Genomic DNA, 21,385 nt, shown 5'->3' with positions numbered 1-21,385 from the left:
CAGAGATTACTTACGGTTCCTGTGGTGGGAAAATGGCGATACAAGATCAGAGCCAAAGGAGTATCGCATGAAAGTCCACCTTTTCGGAGCAGCATTATCTCCTGGCTGCGCGAATTACGGAATGAAGTATCTTGCATGTCAAAACGAAAGAGAGTATCCTGCAGCAGCCAGTTTCATCAAAACTAATTTCTACATTGATGATGGGCTCATTAGTGTGAAAAATGTGGACACTGCTATCAAACTTGTCCAAGAAGCCCGAAATGTGTGTGCAAAAGGGAAATTGCGCCTACACAAGTTCATCTCGAACAACAAAAGGGTTATGGAGTCTGTCCCTGTCAGTGAACGAGCCAGCGAAATTCAGGATGTGGAGCTTGGTTCAAATGAATTCCCAGTCCAGACTGTGTTGGGAGTAAAGTGGAGTGTAAATAGTGACACCTTTTCATTTAAAGTAACACTGGATGAGAAACCAGCAACACGGCGAGGAATCCTCTCAACCGTCGCATCTGTGTTTGATCTGTTAGGATTCTTGGCTCCCTTCCTTCTATTAGGAAAGAAAGTACTACAGGAAATGTGCCAAAGGGGCATTGAGTGGGATGACCCACTTCCCAGAGAGTTAATGCCGCAATGGAGTAGCTGGCTAAATGAATTGAAGAACCTGCACGATCTCCAGATAGCAAGATGTTTTGCTCCTGAACACCTAGGGACTGTTCAGAGGATCGAACTCCATCACTTTTCAGATGCGAGTAGCCATGGCTATGGTCAGTGCTCATATATTCGAGTGTTGAGTGAAGATAAAGTGCACTGCTCTTTTGTCATTGGCAAAGCAAGAGTTGCGCCCACCAAAATCGTGACTATACCCAGGCTTGAGTTAACAGCTGTGGTGATCTCTTCAGCAGTCAGTAGCATGTTAAAGGAGGAGCTGGAGCTCAAAATTGACCAAGAATATTTCTGGACCGATTCAAAAGTAGTCTTAGGCTACATTAACAATGAAGCCCGTAGATTTCACGTTTTTGTAGCGAATCGAGTCCAAAGAATTAGAGAGGCGACTAACCCTGAACAGTGGCACTACATAGACACCGAACAAATTCCTGCAGATCACGCTTCCAGGGGCCTCAAGGTGTCAGAGCTGATCACTTCAAATTGGCTCACTGGAACGAAGTTTCTCTGGGAAAGAGAAATTGTCACAGCAAAGACAACTCCTGAGCTTCTGGTTGGCGACCCTGAAATCAGGACAACACAAGTGCTACAAACAAATGTAGCAAATGATGATGATCATTTTCTAGAGAGATTCAGTAGATTGTCGAAATGGCACACTGCATTGAAAGTTGTCGCTCGTATCCAGCAACTAGCGAGAGACAAGAAAGTTAAACCCATAAATGTTGAAGACATGAGAAATGCAAGCATCACGCTCATAAAATTGGCACAAAGAGATGCTTTCAAAGATGAAATACAAATACTGAAGCATAGTAAATTGCCATATAAATCTAATAAAATATTAATTTGTCATTTGTAATAATAATTTCATTCATTTGGACATCATTTATGTGATAATTACTGATAAATAAAGGATTCAGTAAATACTTCAATGTATGGCAACAGTGTAATATGAACTGGGAAGCCTGTGATCATTTCTTTTCTCCTCATTTTTTCTTTTTTTCTCTCTCTTTTCTTTCTTTTTCTCTTTTTCCACCTCCTTCCCCTACTTCCTCCTCCTTCCTTTTCTTCCCCCCCCCCTTAACAGACTATTGTTCCCCAGCTTTGGTGCAATTGGTTAGCGCATTCGGCTGTTAACCGAAAGGTTGGTGGTTCGAGCCCACCCAGGGACGTGTGAAATGCCGGAGTTTTGCACGCGCGTCAGGTGTCCACTAACGCCTATGCCATTCTTAGGGTTGCGAGGCACAGCTTTCTCAGGGCGTTTATCTTGTGCACCTTCAATAAGCTGGCTTGTTTTAAAAGAATTCAGCGGCGGGCATTTGGTGAACATTTTCACCAGCTCGAGTAGTTTGCTGTGGCATGTGGATGCCTTCTTTACTGATGATCTGTCTCTGGGGCTCATCTAGTTGACATAGTATCCGCTGACATTCGGCTGAAGGTGCTGATCCACCATCTGCTCTTGGTACGGACTGGAACCGGGGGACTGTAGTGACCATCAGATCGGAATGCAGAATGGATCTGGTGGCTACGGTGACCTCAGAATAAGAAGAAACAGACTAATAATAATGTAGATGCAAAAGTTCCATGTTGCCACAAAGTCAATACCCAATACCCCACCGGGATGACTTGAAATACAGTCAGCATCGGCAATTTTTGCCAGTCTCTCTGGAGGCTTGTTGAGAAAGATAGTCTTGCTTCGTTTTGTTTCCTTTTATTGACGTGGCTGGTTGTTGGTACTCGTCAAAGAGGTGTCCACCGATCATAGCGTGCCGGAGCCAGAAGACTTGTTGTTTTGTCAATATGTTCTCAAGACTTTGCGGCAGGTATCAATAAACTACAGCACAATCACAGCTCGCCGCTACCCATCGTAAACAGGTTGGGCCTGTCTGTTCCGGTGGGCTCTCAGTGGTGCTAAAGCATCAAATGAAGAGGATGGGATTCGAACCCACACAAACCAAGGCGTGCCGAGCACAACGGACTAGCCTTGCATCGCCTTAACCACTCGACCACCTTTCGTTTTGCGCGGTCCTTTTGTTTAACACTCCCGATTCAGACCACCAGCTCATTAGTAGAGCGCTCAGTGAACTGAACTGAGTGTGTCAGATAGGGAAGACACACAAAAATTGCAGAGTGGGGTCCCCAGGACCACTGCTAAATGTACCGAACGACGAGGATGGGATTCGAACCCACGCGTGCAGAGCACAATGGATTAGCAGTCCATCGCCTTAACCACTCGGCCACCTCGTCGTATTACGTGCCATCTTTTATTTAGCACTCCCGATTCAGATCATCAGCTCATTAGTAGAGAACTTAAAGAACTGAACTGAGTGTGTTAGATAAGGAGGACACACAAAAAGTTCAGCATGGGGTCCCCAGGACCTAGATTAAGGTCCAGTGCTAAAGGAACCGAACGACAAGGATGGGATTAGCAGTCCATCGCCTTAACCACTCGGCCTCCCCGCCCCCTTGCTGACTGAGAGAGGCCATGCTGCGGACCTTTTCAGCTGCTGCTGCTGTGCTTTCAGCAGGCTGTTTTGAGCACAGAGGGAATAGTGAATGAGCCGTCTTTTACACACCTCTAATCTGTTCCGTAGAAACACGGTGCAGCAACCCGTGCCAGGAGACTGTTTGTGCGGCAGTTTAAAGCTTGCTACCACCTTGCTGGTTCACATCCACGTAGGTGCCTGCAAAGGTCACGACCGTCGCTGGCATTCTTTCGCAGAGGCAATATTGTAGCCTATGAGGTTTAGCCGAGGCGCGATCATTGCTGGTTGAAAACTTTACCCAATACCCCGCCAGGATGACTTGAAATACAGTCAGCTTTGGCAATTTTTGCTAGCCTCTCTGGAGGCTTAGAGTATTGTTGAGAAAAAATAGCCTGGTTTTGTTTCTCGTCGAAAAGGTGTCTGCTGATGATTGAGCGCCAGAGCCAGAAGGCTTGTTGTTTTGTAAATATGTCCTCAAGACGGGTATCATTAAACTGCAGCGCAATTACAGCTCACCGTTACCCATCGTAAACAGGTTGGGCCTGTCTGGTCCGGTGGGCTCTCAGTGGCGCTAAAGCTTCCAGTGCATGTCGAGCACAATGTATTAGCCTTCCACCGCCTTACCCGCTGGACCACCTCGTCATCTTGCGTGGTTTCTTTGTTTAACACTCCTGAACCATGTGCATGTGGATGCCTTCTTCGTCTTTTGTTTCAGCCGCCGAGGGCCTGTTTTCCACTGAGGCCCTGCGTCAAACTCCCTATGAGACACAATCGAACGTTAGTAGTAACCTCCGATTACGGCCGAATGTGGATTCTGCTCGGACGACGGGGCACCGGTACATCCTTTGTAGCTTTGGCTTGTTAGCCAAACGCTACAGCAGTTTGCCATTTCCCATGAAATCATCCTTGATTTCCTTAAGAAAGGTGCCCCAAATTGGTGGAAAATCACATCTCAACCATACGCTGTCCAAAGCATTGACCCGCCTTCACGCGGCAAAACAGAACGTGTTGTTGGCCCGCACTGCTGGGTCAAACTGCGCTTCCCAAAAACAGATTGGGTCAAAACCGACAGAAGAAAACTCTAAGCCTGCTCTAAGCCCTACCCACGGGGAGGGCTCGACAGTCTCGCACAACGCGAGAGCCTCCGTTTCGCCTGTGTAATTTGGGGGCCGATGAAAACTGGGTCCGACCCGGTGAAGAAGCCCACGACCAGCCCGGCTAGCTCAGTCGGTAGAGCATGAGACTCTTAATCTCAGGGTCGTGGGTTCGAGCCTCACGTTGGGCGGCTCTGTTGACTCTCTTTCTTCCCAAAAGGGTGGCGGGCTCCAGCGTGCCCATTCGCCGCGCAGGCTGAGTGGATTTTGCGAGCTCCGGAAACATCTTTCAAAACAGATGTCGCTGTTAGTGCGAGCAATTTTAATCCCTATCACTAACCCTAACCCTTGCTTTTACACCGGTGATCCGGCGGCAGCAAGCAACAGCGGCTGTCTCTGTGGCGCTACCTGGAGCAGGATCGTCTGTTTCCGCGGCCGTCTCCTCGTCCAATCGCCGATCTCGCCGTCCATTGTGAGAATGGACGAGAGCCAATCGCGTCACTCGCCGTCCATTGTGAGAATGGACGAGGCGCCAATCGCATCGCACGCGTTCCATTGTTGAGAGCCAATCGCGTTGCCGAATGAGAATGGACGCAGCCACCCACCGCGCTTAGCTTCATTCTAATTCATGTAAAAAATCAGACGAACGGAACATCTAATAACTTTTCAAAGTAAGTAATACATGTTTGCTTCTTTCTTCATATCTGTTTACAGTGTTCTCAATTGGTAACTCGTTACGTTTTCGTCCGTCGTTCATCCGTTTTTGTGTGTTCATAAACTTTTGACTCGCGACTTGTGAATGAAACAATGTTCCCACTAAACATTGGACGTCGGATAGACGTGCAGATCATGTCTATATTGGGTCCGTCGGTCCATGACCAATTCTGGATATCTATTCGACGTCCAAACTAGGTCCACTATTCGGACGTCCAACCATGACCCAACTTGGACGTCACTTTGACGTTCAACATTTGACCTAATCTGGCTTATTTTTTTGGACGTCATTTGGACGTCTATGGCAGTTGTGATATACACATTGGACGTCGGATAGACGTGCAGATCATGTCCATATTGGGTCCGTCGGTCGGACCAATTCTGGACATCTATTCAACGTCCAAACTAGGTCCACTATTTGGACGTCTATCCATGACCCAATTTAGACGTCATTTTGACGTTCAACATTTGATCTGGGTTTTTTTGGACGTCATTTGGACGTCTATGGCAGTTGCAGTAAATGTGTTTTACAAAATAGAACCTATTAACATGATTATACATACGAATACAGATTATTTATAAACAAACAAGATTTATTATCTGTATGACTATTTATTTATTTGGTAGTCCATATGTTTTTTTATTATTATTTTTATTTTTTTTACATTTTCCTGTTTTCCTTTAACAGTTTTTATTTTATTTAAAGTAGCCTATAATCAAGTTATTATTTTTTTATGTTATATATATAGCCTCATGGAGAGGGCGTCCGCCTCCCGTCCCGGAGACCCGTGTTCGAGACCTGCGCGGAGCAAGTGCGGAAGGACCTGTGTGTGAGGGGTTACATATACAGTGTGTATATATATATATAAATTTATTTATTTTATATAAAAAAAAAATCACTTTTGGAGTAGCCCTTATAAGGAGGTCCCACCAACGTCAACATTAGACGTGCGGTAGACGTCGAAAAAAGACGTCGCCTGGCGTCACAGAACAACCCCATCAATGGACGGAAATTGGACGTCCAAAAATGACATGGAAAAGACGTCACTACGACGTCACATTGCGCAGTGGGTTAGTTTGCCTCTAATCTTCCTTATTAAACTCCATTTACACGTTCTGAAGTTCAATTTAAATGGAAAAAAAAACGTGTTTCAGCTGTAAATGCAGTCATTCTTTATTACAGTTTACTGTGTTTTTACTATAGTGAATCGTAGTAACCATGTTGTGTTTTTGGCTGATCGATTACAACTGTATGAACACATGTCTTACTATAAATTAAAATCCGAATGAACAAAACAAACAAAACCCATTTTCCTTGTGTTTATCTTTATTTACCATGGTTTTACTATAGTGAGAGTGTAGTAATCATGTTTTGTTTTAATGAATTGCCTATAATCTCTCATTTTAAACACAGTTTGCCTGTAATCTTACTCATTAAACTAAATTTACTCGTTCTGAGGTTGGATTTATATTTCAGCTCTAAATGGTCATTCCTTATGACAATTCACCATGTTATTACCATAGTGAAAGCCTAGTTGTGTTTTTGGCTTATCGATTACAACTGTATGAACACAGTCTTACTATAAATTAAAATCTGAATGAACAAAAAAACGTTATGCTTGTGTTCGTCATTTACCATGGTTTTACTATAGTGAAAGTGAAGTAATCATGTTTTCTTTTCATGCCTTGCCTATAATATCACATATTAAACACAGTTTGCCTGTAATCTTACTTATTAAACTCAATATAAACAGTCTTACTATGAATAAAATCGTGAATGAAAAAATCACCATGGTTTTACTAATGTGAAAGTGAAGTGAAAGTGTGTTTGGTTTTCATGACTTGCCTAAAATCTCACATAAAACACCATTTGCCTGTAATTTTGCATAATAAACACATGTATTCTTTTTTTCAGTTTGATTTGGTTTTTAAAAATGTTTTGTTGTAGAAATAGTCATTTCTAATTAAAATGTAATGTGATTTTGCTATGTGTGACTGTAGTAATCAAGTTTTGTGTTTGCAGATGGATTACCATTTGTATAAACACAGATGCAAGTGCTACAAATAATAATTAAAATGAAAACGCAATGTTATATAGACATAAAGGGAGGGTAACACTTTATTTTACATTGTCATTAATACACGCTATATGTAGTTACTATAGCAATAACAGTAAATTATAAATAATTGGATGCAACTAACTATAAACCAAACAAAACACTAGTCTTACCCCTATAGTAACTGCATGTGGTAATTTAATATTCAAATACTTATATGCATAATTGTAGTTTAACACCTTTGAATAAAGTGTAACCTTGTTTTGCTTTATTAGTAATAAAATAATGTTTAATTGTTGTAATGGGTGCCATGATTTAGTTAGCTTGAATAGTAGGGGTGTAAATATTAATCGATTCGTATCGATGCATCGATTATGCAGCCGCCGATTCAATGCATCGATTCGTCCGCAAGAATATCGATTAATGTGTTTATTTTGCCGCCTGTTTGTTCACTTGTCTATTTTTAGAATCCGTTCCGACCTTTTACTGTCTATGGCTCCGACGTAAGCGTACTACCTACTCCTAAGCTGCGGGTGGCACTAACCTCACTGTCTTCTTCTTCACACGCCTTACTTTCGTTTCACAGTCCATCTATGATGTTGTTCATGTTCACAGACCTCACATTGTTGTCTGACTTTCAAGAGCGATGATTTTGAACTGATTTTGTGGATTAGTATTCTATTTGCAGTTCATCTACTGCAGAGGATGTGTGACCATTACCTCTTAATAAGATGCAAATTGTATTTTCAAAATGTAACCAATTTTGTATGAAAGAAACGGTGAATAGGCTAATTGGCAATAGTAGACATGCACTATAAGTTTTTTTTTTTATTATTACAATTTATCTGATTGCACTTTGTAGATGCAGTAACTTATATTTGCTGTTCTATTTGCAGTGCATTGAGCACAACTGCTTTAGTGGAACATACACATTATATGAATAGAATACTGTTTCTGTATTCTCAATAAAAGGCAAATTATTTACCATTTTTGTTGATTTATTTGAAACTTAATAGATATCATGTAAAAATATCTAATATTGAATCGAATCGGATCGAATCGCATCGTATCACAGGGAATTCTGAAGTATCAAAAATAATTGAATCATTGGCTTAAGACATCGGTATCGTATCGAATCGTCTTGAAGGCTCCGATTTACACCCCTATTGAATAGATATGATTGTATCATTATAAATAAATTAAAAACATTTGTGTAGTTGTCCAATACCTGCAAAATGCACATTACTAACTATTATTTTCCTATTATATTTAGATGAGCACTAAGCCAAAGAGCCACAAGGTCATGGGTGATGGCGAGTGGATGGCCAGGTTGAGGACTTTTGCCAGCTCTGGGGTTTGTCCGTCTGGAGGCAACAGACCAGCACCACGGCAGCGGAAGTGGTACAACCTCTACCAGAAGGTAAAGTTACCTGTATCTCATTGTAGAATATGTATGTGAACATTATTTGTCAAACATTTTTACACGTGACTGTTTAATGTTTTTGAAAGAAGTGACTTTTTAAGTCTGCATTTATTTGATCAAAAATACAGGAAAAAACAGCAAAATAGCTTGTACTGCATATTCGTATTTATTTTTTTGTTTATTAAATGAAAACTGATATGTTTTGCAGAATTCATTGATGAATAAAAAGTTAAAAGAACAGCATTAATTTCTCTAAAAAAAAAAAAACTTTTGAACAGTCCTGTATATCGTTAAAGAAGATTTTCTATTTGATTTCTAATGCTGTTCTTTATTGAACTTTTTATTCTTCAATGAATCCTGAAAAAAGTATTACAGGTTACATAAAAAATACATTAAGCAGCACAACTGTGTCCAACATTGGTCATAAATTAGCTAATTAGAATGATTTCTAAAATGATAGCTAAATATTCAGTGTTGATGGCAGAAATAATTTAAATTTAAAGTGTATGGAACTATAAATTTAAACTGTGATGACATTTTACAATATTACTGATGTTTTCTTTATTTTTATCAAATAAATGCAGGATCGATGAGCATAAGGCACTTCTTTCAAAAAACATTAAAAATAGTGATGTGTCCAAACTTTTGACTGATCCTGTATTTGTGTTTCCTTTTATTAAATTTTGTTTTGGTTTTTTATAGGAGAACTGCTTGGTGTTGACTACCTCCTGAGTCAGACTGGACAGCCCCTGGTAGTGGACCCTGACTCAGAAGAGACAGAGAACCTGCTGGAGGATGTGGATGATTGAAGGCGAGGATGAAGAAGACGAGGGCTTCAGGGAGGACCAAACACTTGACATTACTGTGTCAAGTCTTACCGATGACCCAAGCTTCTCTCTGTCCTCCACTGTGCCTCCTTCACGCCAGGTGCCTCAGCATCTCCTGACGAGTCTGTGGTATGTAAATATCTTGTTGTATGCATGTATGTTATTGTGTTTCATGTAATATTGTTACATTTCTAGGAAAATATATATTTATATGTTTGTTTATTTTGTTCCACTTCACTGTACTCATAATGTTGTTCATTTCTGTTTTTTTTTCTTTATATTTTTTCTCCCAGGCTTTGGATAGTGCTGGTGTGCTGGACAAAGTGGACAGCCTTGTGGAGGGTCTTGTGGAGCTCAGTAATCAGCCATCTTTGGCTCTCACCAACCAGCAGGTCAGTTTCTCTACTTTTTCTTCTTGACCTGTCATATGTTAACACTACCACTTGTTTTGTTTTCTCATTTGCCATGTATTATATGCTCTCTCTGCTTAGGTGAGCAATATAGTTGGCAGAACCTGCTGGATTACGATAAGAAGAGAGTGATGTTTGCTGCCAGACACCAGAGTAGGCTGGACACAGGTTCACTCCAGGGGTGGAGAGCGTGAAGAGGCAGACATTCACCACCACTGCCCCACTTGCCCAGTGGCCAGATTGTTGTCGCCTGATAGAGACCATTTCAAGCTCTGTGCCATCCATAAGAGTCCAAAAAAGAAAGGGGATAAAGTTTAATTTATGTGTATTGTTTTGTGCTTTCTGTTCTTTATGCACTTGCAATGAAGGCACAAGTAGCATGGACATTTGAAAGTTTTATTTAAAAGTATAGTTTTGTTTTCTGTTCTTTTGCACTTGCAAAGAATGCACAGTAGTAATTAATATTTTAAAGTTTTATTCATTTGTATTGTTCTGTGCTTTCTGGGGGTTTTTTTTGGACTCACAAAGGCAAACAAGAGCCATTGTCATTTTAAAATTTTATTTATGTGTATTGGTCTGTGCTTTCTGTTCTTTTCACTTGCAATTAATGCACAAGAGCCATGGACATTAGATGGTTTTATTTATATGTATAGTTCTGTTTTCTGTTCTTTTGCACTTGCAAAGAATGCACCGGAGTCATGGACAATAGAAAGTATTATTAAGAGGTATTATTCGGTGTTCTGCACATGCAACATAACTATAAGAATAAAAATGTAAAAAATAAAAGAATAATGAATAATTGGCTATGACTGATTGAAAAATAAAACTTTGGTCATGATTAAATAACTCTTTTTGTATGTCTTTGTTACAGTATCATTAAACGGTTATAGGCCCTTTTAAAAATGTTGATAAATTTGGGGATTATTTCATAAATAAATTGACTATTTTTTGTACTATAAGTTTTAGAACATAACTACAGCAGCAATATATTTAAACTAAAAGTGCAAAAACTCAGAACTGTGAATAAAATATCAATAATCAGTAATATAAATCTAATAAAGTATTAATTTGTCATTTCAGAAATTATTTCATCCATTTGGACATCATTTATGTGATAATTACTGATAAATAAATCATTCAGTAAACACTTCAATGTATGGCAACACTGTAATATGAACTGGAAAGCTTGTGATCATCCTTACTCCCGTATAAATGTACAGAAAAATAGAGAAAACATTTTTTTTCAGATAATTTATTGTAAATATACACTCCAAAAACATTGCTTTGAAGGACAAAGAGATAAAATTTCCTTTCATTTCTTTTCTCCTCATTTTTTTCCTTTTTTCTTTTTTTTTTCTTTCTTTTTCTCTTTTTCCCCCTTCTTCCTCCTCCTTCCTTTTCTTCCCCCCCCTTAACAGACTATTGTTCCCCAGCTTGGCGCAATCGGTTAGCGCGTTCGGCTGTTAACCGAAAGGTTGGTGGTTCGAGCCCACCCAGGGACGTGTGAAATGCCGGAGTTTTGCACGCGCGTCAGGTGTCCACTAACGCCTATGCCATTCTTAGGGTTGCGAGGCACAGCTTTCTCAGGGCGTTTATCTTGTGCACCTTCAATAAGCTGGCTTGTTTTAAAAGAACTCAGCGGCGGGCATTTGGTGAACATTTTCACCAGCTCGAGTAGTTTGCTGTGGCATGTGGATGCCTTCTTTACTGATGATCTGTCTCTGGGGCTCATCTAGTTGACATAGTATCCGCTGACATTCGGCTGAAGGTGCTGATCCACCATCTGCTCTTGGTACGGACTGGAACCGGGGGACTGTAGTGACCATCAGATCGGAATGCAGAATGGATCTGGTGGCTACGGTGACCTCAGAATAAGAAGAAACAGACTAATATTAATGTAGATGCAAAAGTTCCATGTTGCCACAAAGTCAATACCCAATACCCCACCGGGATGACTTGAAATACAGTCAGCATCGGCAATTTTTGCCAGTCTCTCTGGAGGCTTGTTGAGAAAGATAGTCTTGCTTCGTTTTGTTTCCTTTTATTGGCGTGGCTGGTTGTTGGCCCTCGTCAAAGAGGTGTCCACCGATCATAGCGTGCCGGAGCCAGAAGACTTGTTGTTTTGTCAATATGTTCTCAAGACTTTGCGGCAGGTATCAATAAACTACAGCACAATCACAGCTCGCCGCTACCCATCGTAAACAGGTTGGGCCTGTCTGTTCCGGTGGGCTCTCAGTGGTGCTAAAGCATCAAATGAAGAGGATGGGATTCGAACCCACACAAACCAAGGCGTGCCGAGCACAACGGACTAGCCTTGCATCGCCTTAACCACTCGACCACCTTTTGTTTTGCGCGGTCCTTTTGTTTAACACTCCCGATTCAGACCACCAGCTCATTAGTAGAGCGCTCAGTGAACTGGACTGAGTGTGTCAGATAGGGAAGACACACAAAAATTGCAGAGTGGGGTCCCCAGGACCGAGGATCACTGCTAAATGTACCGAACGACGAGGATGGGATTCGAACCCACGCGTGCAGAGCACAATGGATTAGCAGTCCATCGCCTTAACCACTCGGCCACCTCGTCGTATTACGTGCCGTCTATTATTTAGCACTCCCGATTCAGATCATCAGCTCATTAGTAGAGAACTCAAAGAACTGAACTGAGTGTGTTAGATAAGGAGGACACACAAAAAGTTCAGCATGGGGTCCCCAGGACCTAGATTAAGGTCCAGTGCTAAAGGAACCGAACGACAAGGATGGGATTAGCAGTCCATCGCCTTAACCACTCGGCCTCCCCGCCCCCTTGCTGACTGAGAGAGGCCATGCTGCGGACCTTTTCAGCTGCTGCTGCTGTGCTTTCAGCAGGCTGTTTTGAGCACAGAGGGAATAGTGAATGAGCCGTCTTTTACACACCTCTAATCTGTTCCGTAGAAACACGGTGCAGCAACCCGTGCCAGGAGACTGTTTGTGCGGCAGTTTAAAGCTTGCTACCACCTTGTCGGTTCACATCCACGTAGGTGCCTGCAAAGGTCACGACCGTCGCCGGCATTCTTTCGCAGAGGCAATATTGTAGCCTATGAGGTTTATCCGAGGCGCGATCATTGCTGGTTGAAAACTTTACCCAATACCCCGCCAGGATGACTTGAAATACAGTCAGCTTTGGCAATTTTTGCTAGCCTCTCTAGAGGCTTAGAGTATTGTTGAGAAAAAATAGCCTGGTTTCGTTTCTCGTCAAAAAGTTGTCTGCTGATGATTGAGCGCCAGAGCCAGAAGGCTTGTTGTTTTGTAAATATGTCCTCAAGACGGGTATCATTAAACTGCAGCGCAATTACAGCTCGCCGCTACCCATCGTAAACAGGTTGGGCCTGTCTGTTCCGGTGGGCTCTCAGTGGTGCTAAAGCATCAAATGAAGAGGATGGGATTCGAACCCACACAAACCAAGGCGTGCCGAGCACAACGGACTAGCCTTGCATCGCCTTAACCACTCGACCACCTTTTGTTTTGCGCGGTCCTTTTGTTTAACACTCCCGATTCAGACCACCAGCTCATTAGTAGAGCGCTCAGTGAACTGGACTGAGTGTGTCAGATAGGGAAGACACACAAAAATTGCAGAGTGGGGTCCCCAGGACCGAGGATCACTGCTAAATGTACCGAACGACGAGGATGGGATTCGAACCCACGCGTGCAGAGCACAATGGATTAGCAGTCCATCGCCTTAACCACTCGGCCACCTCGTCGTATTACGTGCCGTCTATTATTTAGCACTCCCGATTCAGATCATCAGCTCATTAGTAGAGAACTCAAAGAACTGAACTGAGTGTGTTAGATAAGGAGGACACACAAAAAGTTCAGCATGGGGTCCCCAGGACCTAGATTAAGGTCCAGTGCTAAAGGAACCGAACGACAAGGATGGGATTAGCAGTCCATCGCCTTAACCACTCGGCCTCCCCGCCCCCTTGCTGACTGAGAGAGGCCATGCTGCGGACCTTTTCAGCTGCTGCTGCTGTGCTTTCAGCAGGCTGTTTTGAGCACAGAGGGAATAGTGAATGAGCCGTCTTTTACACACCTCTAATCTGTTCCGTAGAAACACGGTGCAGCAACCCGTGCCAGGAGACTGTTTGTGCGGCAGTTTAAAGCTTGCTACCACCTTGTCGGTTCACATCCACGTAGGTGCCTGCAAAGGTCACGACCGTCGCCGGCATTCTTTCGCAGAGGCAATATTGTAGCCTATGAGGTTTATCCGAGGCGCGATCATTGCTGGTTGAAAACTTTACCCAATACCCCGCCAGGATGACTTGAAATACAGTCAGCTTTGGCAATTTTTGCTAGCCTCTCTAGAGGCTTAGAGTATTGTTGAGAAAAAATAGCCTGGTTTCGTTTCTCGTCAAAAAGTTGTCTGCTGATGATTGAGCGCCAGAGCCAGAAGGCTTGTTGTTTTGTAAATATGTCCTCAAGACGGGTATCATTAAACTGCAGCGCAATTACAGCTCACCGTTACCCATCGTAAACAGGTTGGGCCTGTCTGGTCCGGTGGGCTCTCAGTGGCGCTAAAGCTTCCAGTGCATGTCGAGCACAATGTATTAGCCTTCCACCGCCTTACCCGCTGGACCACCTCGTCATCTTGCGTGGTTTCTTTGTTTAACACTCCTGAACCATGTGCATGTGGATGCCTTCTTCGTCTTTTGTTTCAGCCGCCGAGGGCCTGTTTTCCACTGAGGCCCTGCATCAAACTCCCTATGAGACACAATCGAACGTTAGTAGTAACCTCCGATTACGGCCGAATGTGGATTCTGCTCGGACGACGGGGCACCGGTACATCCTTTGTAGCTTTGGCTTGTTAGCCAAACGCTACAGCAGTTTGCCATTTCCCATGAAATCATCCTTGATTTCCTTAAGAAAGGTGCCCCAAATTGGTGGAAAATCACATCTCAACCATACGCTGTCCAAAGCATTGACCCGCCTTCACGCGGCAAAACAGAACGTGTTGTTGGCCCGCACTGCTGGGTCAAACTGCGCTTCCCAAAAACAGATTGGGTCAAAACCGACAGAAGAAAACTCTTAAGCCTGCTCTAAGCCCTACCCACGGGGAGGGCTCGACAGTCTCGCACAACGCGAGAGCCTCCGTTTCGCCTGTGTGATTTGGGGGCCGATGAAAACTGGGTCCGACCCGGTGAAGAAGCCCACGACCAGCCCGGCTAGCTCAGTCGGTAGAGCATGAGACTCTTAATCTCAGGGTCGTGGGTTCGAGCCCCACGTTGGGCGGCTTTGTTGACTCTCTTTCTTCCCAAAAGGGTGGCGGGCTCCAGCGTGCCCATTCGCCGCGCAGGCTGAGTGGATTTTGCGAGCTCCGGAAACATCTTTCAAAACAGATGTCGCTGTTAGTGCGAGCAATTTTAATCCCTATCACTAACCCTAACCCTTGCTTTTACACCGGTGATCCGGCGGCAGCAAGCAACAGCGGCTGTCTCTGTGGCGCAATCGGTTAGCGCGTTCGGCTGTTAACCGAAAGGTTGGTGGTTCGAGCCCACCCAGGGACGTGTGAAATGCCGGAGTTTTGCACGCGCGTCAGGTGTCCACTAACGCCTATGCCATTCTTAGGGTTGCGAGGCACAGCTTTCTCAGGGCGTTTATCTTGTGCACCTTCAATAAGCTGGCTTGTTTTAAAAGAACTCAGCGGCGGGCATTTGGTGAACATTTTCACCAGCTCGAGTAGTTTGCTGTGGCATGTGGATGCCTTCTTTACTGATGATCTGTCTCTGGGGCTCATCTAGTTGACATAGTATCCGCTGACATTCGGCTGAAGGTGCTGATCCACCATCTGCTCTTGGTACGGACTGGAACCGGGGGACTGTAGTGACCATCAGATCGGAATGCAGAATGGATCTGGTGGCTACGGTGACCTCAGAATAAGAAGAAACAGACTAATATTAATGTAGATGCAAAAGTTCCATGTTGCCACAAAGTCAATACCCAATACCCCACCGGGATGACTTGAAATACAGTCAGCATCGGCAATTTTTGCCAGTCTCTCTGGAGGCTTGTTGAGAAAGATAGTCTTGCTTCGTTTTGTTTCCTTTTATTGGCGTGGCTGGTTGTTGGCCCTCGTCAAAGAGGTGTCCACCGATCATAGCGTGCCGGAGCCAGAAGACTTGTTGTTTTGTCAATATGTTCTCAAGACTTTGCGGCAGGTATCAATAAACTACAGCACAATCACAGCTCGCCGCTACCCATCGTAAACAGGTTGGGCCTGTCTGTTCCGGTGGGCTCTCAGTGGTGCTAAAGCATCAAATGAAGAGGATGGGATTCGAACCCACACAAACCAAGGCGTGCCGAGCACAACGGACTAGCCTTGCATCGCCTTAACCACTCGACCACCTTTTGTTTTGCGCGGTCCTTTTGTTTAACACTCCCGATTCAGACCACCAGCTCATTAGTAGAGCGCTCAGTGAACTGGACTGAGTGTGTCAGATAGGGAAGACACACAAAAATTGCAGAGTGGGGTCCCCAGGACCGAGGATCACTGCTAAATGTACCGAACGACGAGGATGGGATTCGAACCCACGCGTGCAGAGCACAATGGATTAGCAGTCCATCGCCTTAACCACTCGGCCACCTCGTCGTATTACGTGCCGTCTTTTATTTAGCACTCCCGATTCAGATCATCAGCTCATTAGTAGAGAACTCAAAGAACTGAACTGAGTGTGTTAGATAAGAAGGACACACAAAAAGTTCAGCATGGGGTCCCCAGGACCTAGATTAAGGTCCAGTGCTAAAGGAACCGAACGACAAGGATGGGATTAGCAGTCCATCGCCTTAACCACTCGGCCTCCCCGCCCCCTTGCTGACTGAGAGAGGCCATGCTGCGGACCTTTTCAGCTGCTGCTGCTGTGCTTTCAGCAGGCTGTTTTGAGCACAGAGGGAATAGTGAATGAGCCGTCTTTTACACACCTCTAATCTGTTCCGTAGAAACACGGTGCAGCAACCCGTGCCAGGAGACTGTTTGTGCGGCAGTTTAAAGCTTGCTACCACCTTGTCGGTTCACATCCACGTAGGTGCCTGCAAAGGTCACGACCGTCGCCGGCATTCTTTCGCAGAGGCAATATTGTAGCCTATGAGGTTTATCCGAGGCGCGATCATTGCTGGTTGAAAACTTTACCCAATACCCCGCCAGGATGACTTGAAATACAGTCAGCTTTGGCAATTTTTGCTAGCCTCTCTGGAGGCTTAGAGTATTGTTGAGAAAAAATAGCCTGGTTTCGTTTCTCGTCAAAAAGTTGTCTGCTGATGATTGAGCGCCAGAGCCAGAAGGCTTGTTGTTTTGTAAATATGTCCTCAAGACGGGTATCATTAAACTGCAGCGCAATTACAGCTCACCGTTACCCATCGTAAACAGGTTGGGCCTGTCTGGTCCGGTGGGCTCTCAGTGGCGCTAAAGCTTCCAGTGCATGTCGAGCACAATGTATTAGCCTTCCACCGCCTTACCCGCTGGACCACCTCGTCATCTTGCGTGGTTTCTTTGTTTAACACTCCTGAACCATGTGCATGTGGATGCCTTCTTCGTCTTTTGTTTCAGCCGCCGAGGGCCTGTTTTCCACTGAGGCCCTGCGTCAAACTCCCTATGAGACACAATCGAACGTTAGTAGTAACCTCCGATTACGGCCGAATGTGGATTCTGCTCGGACGACGGGGCACCGGTACATCCTTTGTAGCTTTGGCTTGTTAGCCAAACGCTACAGCAGTTTGCCATTTCCCATGAAATCATCCTTGATTTCCTTAAGAAAGGTGCCCCAAATTGGTGGAAAATCACATCTCAACCATACGCTGTCCAAAGCATTGACCCGCCTTCACGCGGCAAAACAGAACGTGTTGTTGGCCCGCACTGCTGGGTCAAACTGCGCTTCCCAAAAACAGATTGGGTCAAAACCGACAGAAGAAAACTCTAAGCCTGCTCTAAGCCCTACCCACGGGGAGGGCTCGACAGTCTCGCACAACGCGAGAGCCTCCGTTTCGCCTGTGTGATTTGGGGGCCGATGAAAACTGGGTCCGACCCGGTGAAGAAGCCCACGACCAGCCCGGCTAGCTCAGTCGGTAGAGCATGATACTCTTAATCTCAGGGTCGTGGGTTCGAGCCCCACGTTGGGCGGCTCTGTTGACTCTCTTTCTTCCCAAAAGGGTGGCGGGCTCCAGCGTGCCCATTCGCCGCGCAGGCTGAGTGGATTTTGCGAGCTCCGGAAACATCTTTCAAAACAGATGTCGCTGTTAGTGCGAGCAATTTTAATCCCTATCACTAACCCTAACCCTTGCTTTTACACCGGTGATCCGGCGGCAGCAAGCACCTGCGGCTGTCTCTGTGGCGCAATCGGTTAGAGCGTTCGGCTGTTAACCGAAAGGTTGGTGGTTCGAGCCCACCCAGGGACGTGTGAAATGCCGGAGTTTTGCACGCGCGTCAGGTGTCCACTAACGCCTATGCCATTCTTAGGGTTGCGAGGCACAGCTTTCTCAGGGCGTTTATCTTGTGCACCTTCAATAAGCTGGCTTGTTTTAAAAGAACTCAGCGGCGGGCATTTGGTGAACATTTTCACCAGCTCGAGTAGTTTGCTGTGGCATGTGGATGCCTTCTTTACTGATGATCTGTCTCTCTGGAGGCTTGTTGAGAAAGATAGTCTTGCTTCGTTTTGTTTCCTTTTATTGGCGTGGCTGGTTGTTGGTCCTCGTCAAAGAGGTGTCCACCGATCATAGCGTGCCGGAGCCAGAAGACTTGTTGTTTTATCAATATGTTCTCAAGACTTTGCGGCAGGTATCAATAAACTACAGCACAATCACAGCTCGCCGCTACCCATCGTAAACAGGTTGGGCCTGTCTGTTCCGGTGGGCTCTCAGTGGTGCTAAAGCATCAAATGAAGAGGATGGGATTCGAACCCACACAAACCAAGGCGTGCCGAGCACAACGGACTAGCCTTGCATCGCCTTAACCACTCGACCACCTTTCGTTTTGCGCGGTCCTTTTGTTTAACACTCCCGATTCAGACCACCAGCTCATTAGTAGAGCGCTCAGTGAACTGGACTGAGTGTGTCAGATAGGGAAGACACACAAAAATTGCAGAGTGGGGTCCCCAGGACCGAGGATCACTGCTAAATGTACCGAACGACGAGGATGGGATTCGAACCCACGCGTGCAGAGCACAATGGATTAGCAGTCCATCGCCTTAACCACTCGGCCACCTCGTCGTATTACGTGCCGTCTTTTATTTAGCACTCCCGATTCAGATCATCAGCTCATTAGTAGAGAACTCAAAGAACTGAACTGAGTGTGTTAGATAAGAAGGACACACAAAAAGTTCAGCATGGGGTCCCCAGGACCTAGATTAAGGTCCAGTGCTAAAGGAACCGAACGACAAGGATGGGATTAGCAGTCCATCGCCTTAACCACTCGGCCTCCCCGCCCCCTTGCTGACTGAGAGAGGCCATGCTGCGGACCTTTTCAGCTGCTGCTGCTGTGCTTTCAGCAGGCTGTTTTGAGCACAGAGGGAATAGTGAATGAGCCGTCTTTTACACACCTCTAATCTGTTCCGTAGAAACACGGTGCAGCAACCCGTGCCAGGAGACTGTTTGTGCGGCAGTTTAAAGCTTGCTACCACCTTGTCGGTTCACATCCACGTAGGTGCCTGCAAAGGTCACGACCGTCGCCGGCATTCTTTCGCAGAGGCAATATTGTAGCCTATGAGGTTTATCCGAGGCGCGATCATTGCTGGTTGAAAACTTTACCCAATACCCCGCCAGGATGACTTGAAATACAGTCAGCTTTGGCAATTTTTGCTAGCCTCTCTGGAGGCTTAGAGTATTGTTGAGAAAAAATAGCCTGGTTTCGTTTCTCGTCGAAAAGTTGTCTGCTGATGATTGAGCGCCAGAGCCAGAAGGCTTGTTTTTTTGTAAATATGTCCTCAAGACGGGTATCATTAAACTGCAGCGCAATTACAGCTCACCGTTACCCATCGTAAACAGGTTGGGCCTGTCTGGTCCGGTGGGCTCTCAGTGGCGCTAAAGCTTCCAGTGCATGTCGAGCACAATGTATTAGCCTTCCACCGCCTTACCCGCTGGACCACCTCGTCATCTTGCGTGGTTTCTTTGTTTAACACTCCTGAACCATGTGCATGTGGATGCCTTCTTCGTCTTTTGTTTCAGCCGCCGAGGGCCTGTTTTCCACTGAGGCCCTGCGTCAAACTCCCTATGAGACACAATCGAACGTTAGTAGTAACCTCCGATTACGGCCGAATGTGGATTCTGCTCGGACGACGGGGCACCGGTACATCCTTTGTAGCTTTGGCTTGTTAGCCAAACGCTACAGCAGTTTGCCATTTCCCATGAAATCATCCTTGATTTCCTTAAGAAAGGTGCCCCAAATTGGTGGAAAATCACATCTCAACCATACGCTGTCCAAAGCATTGACCCGCCTTCACGCGGCAAAACAGAACGTGTTGTTGGCCCGCACTGCTGGGTCAAACTGCGCTTCCCAAAAACAGATTGGGTCAAAACCGACAGAAGAAAACTCTAAGCCTGCTCTAAGCCCTACCCACGGGGAGGGCTCGACAGTCTCGCACAACGCGAGAGCCTCCGTTTCGCCTGTGTGATTTGGGGGCCGATGAAAACTGGGTCCGACCCGGTGAAGAAGCCCACGACCAGCCCGGCTAGCTCAGTCGGTAGAGCATGAGACTCTTAATCTCAGGGTCGTGGGTTCGAGCCCCACGTTGGGCGGCTTTGTTGACTCTCTTTCTTCCCAAAAGGGTGGCGGGCTCCAGCGTGCCCATTCGCCGCGCAGGCTGAGTGGATTTTGCGAGCTCCGGAAACATCTTTCAAAACAGATGTCGCTGTTAGTGCGAGCAATTTTAATCCCTATCACTAACCCTAACCCTTGCTTTTACACCGGTGATCCGGCGGCAGCAAGCAACAGCGGCTGTCTCTGTGGCGCAATCGGTTAGCGCGTTCGGCTGTTAACCGAAAGGTTGGTGGTTCGAGCCCACCCAGGGACGTGTGAAATGCCGGAGTTTTGCACGCGCGTCAGGTGTCCACTAACGCCTATGCCATTCTTAGGGTTGCGAGGCACAGCTTTCTCAGGGCGTTTATCTTGTGCACCTTCAATAAGCTGGCTTGTTTTAAAAGAACTCAGCGGCGGGCATTTGGTGAACATTTTCACCAGCTCGAGTAGTTTGCTGTGGCATGTGGATGCCTTCTTTACTGATGATCTGTCTCTGGGGCTCATCTAGTTGACATAGTATCCGCTGACATTCGGCTGAAGGTGCTGATCCACCATCTGCTCTTGGTACGGACTGGAACCGGGGGACTGTAGTGACCATCAGATCGGAATGCAGAATGGATCTGGTGGCTACGGTGACCTCAGAATAAGAAGAAACAGACTAATATTAATGTAGATGCAAAAGTTCCATGTTGCCACAAAGTCAATACCCAATACCCCACCGGGATGACTTGAAATACAGTCAGCATCGGCAATTTTTGCCAGTCTCTCTGGAGGCTTGTTGAGAAAGATAGTCTTGCTTCGTTTTGTTTCCTTTTATTGGCGTGGCTGGTTGTTGGCCCTCGTCAAAGAGGTGTCCACCGATCATAGCGTGCCGGAGCCAGAAGACTTGTTGTTTTGTCAATATGTTCTCAAGACTTTGCGGCAGGTATCAATAAACTACAGCACAATCACAGCTCGCCGCTACCCA

General features: G+C 45.3%; 14 non-coding genes across 14 annotated transcripts; 9 read left to right on the top strand and 5 right to left on the bottom strand.

The window, feature by feature from the left end:
* Nucleotides 1-2,819: 2,819 nt before the first annotated feature.
* trnas-gcu (transfer RNA serine (anticodon GCU)) lies at nucleotides 2,820-2,901 on the bottom strand. Its single transcript has one exon. It is a non-coding gene; the product is annotated as a tRNA-Ser (tRNA).
* Nucleotides 2,902-3,364: 463 nt separating this feature from the next.
* On the top strand, nucleotides 3,365-3,505 carry LOC141283854 (U4 spliceosomal RNA). Its single transcript, XR_012338230.1, has one exon. It is a non-coding gene; the product is annotated as a U4 spliceosomal RNA (small nuclear RNA).
* An 8,662-nt stretch (nucleotides 3,506-12,167) lies between these two features.
* trnas-gcu (transfer RNA serine (anticodon GCU)) lies at nucleotides 12,168-12,249 on the bottom strand. The gene has a single exon. It is a non-coding gene; the product is annotated as a tRNA-Ser (tRNA).
* Nucleotides 12,250-12,712: 463 nt separating this feature from the next.
* Nucleotides 12,713-12,853, top strand: LOC141348696 (U4 spliceosomal RNA). The gene has a single exon (XR_012357542.1). It is a non-coding gene; the product is annotated as a U4 spliceosomal RNA (small nuclear RNA).
* Nucleotides 12,854-13,320: 467 nt separating this feature from the next.
* On the bottom strand, nucleotides 13,321-13,402 carry trnas-gcu (transfer RNA serine (anticodon GCU)). Its single transcript has one exon. It is a non-coding gene; the product is annotated as a tRNA-Ser (tRNA).
* Nucleotides 13,403-13,865: 463 nt separating this feature from the next.
* On the top strand, nucleotides 13,866-14,006 carry LOC141348689 (U4 spliceosomal RNA). Its single transcript, XR_012357541.1, has one exon. It is a non-coding gene; the product is annotated as a U4 spliceosomal RNA (small nuclear RNA).
* An 848-nt stretch (nucleotides 14,007-14,854) lies between these two features.
* On the top strand, nucleotides 14,855-14,927 carry trnak-cuu (transfer RNA lysine (anticodon CUU)). The gene has a single exon. It is a non-coding gene; the product is annotated as a tRNA-Lys (tRNA).
* A 201-nt stretch (nucleotides 14,928-15,128) lies between these two features.
* On the top strand, nucleotides 15,129-15,202 carry trnan-guu (transfer RNA asparagine (anticodon GUU)). The gene has a single exon. It is a non-coding gene; the product is annotated as a tRNA-Asn (tRNA).
* Nucleotides 15,203-16,202: 1,000 nt separating this feature from the next.
* On the bottom strand, nucleotides 16,203-16,284 carry trnas-gcu (transfer RNA serine (anticodon GCU)). Its single transcript has one exon. It is a non-coding gene; the product is annotated as a tRNA-Ser (tRNA).
* A 463-nt stretch (nucleotides 16,285-16,747) lies between these two features.
* Nucleotides 16,748-16,888, top strand: LOC141283848 (U4 spliceosomal RNA). The gene has a single exon (XR_012338229.1). It is a non-coding gene; the product is annotated as a U4 spliceosomal RNA (small nuclear RNA).
* A 1,923-nt stretch (nucleotides 16,889-18,811) lies between these two features.
* trnas-gcu (transfer RNA serine (anticodon GCU)) lies at nucleotides 18,812-18,893 on the bottom strand. The gene has a single exon. It is a non-coding gene; the product is annotated as a tRNA-Ser (tRNA).
* Nucleotides 18,894-19,356: 463 nt separating this feature from the next.
* LOC141283840 (U4 spliceosomal RNA) lies at nucleotides 19,357-19,497 on the top strand. Its single transcript, XR_012338228.1, has one exon. It is a non-coding gene; the product is annotated as a U4 spliceosomal RNA (small nuclear RNA).
* Nucleotides 19,498-20,344: 847 nt separating this feature from the next.
* trnak-cuu (transfer RNA lysine (anticodon CUU)) lies at nucleotides 20,345-20,417 on the top strand. Its single transcript has one exon. It is a non-coding gene; the product is annotated as a tRNA-Lys (tRNA).
* Nucleotides 20,418-20,618: 201 nt separating this feature from the next.
* Nucleotides 20,619-20,692, top strand: trnan-guu (transfer RNA asparagine (anticodon GUU)). Its single transcript has one exon. It is a non-coding gene; the product is annotated as a tRNA-Asn (tRNA).
* The last annotated feature ends 693 nt before the right edge of the window (nucleotides 20,693-21,385 follow it).

This window comes from Garra rufa, chromosome 1 (genome assembly GCF_049309525.1).
Source record: "Garra rufa chromosome 1, GarRuf1.0, whole genome shotgun sequence".
NCBI classification, from domain to species: Eukaryota; Metazoa; Chordata; class Actinopteri; order Cypriniformes; family Cyprinidae; genus Garra; species Garra rufa.
The sequence above is the reverse complement of the archived record's forward strand: the minus strand, read 5'-3'. Positions and strand labels throughout refer to the sequence as shown.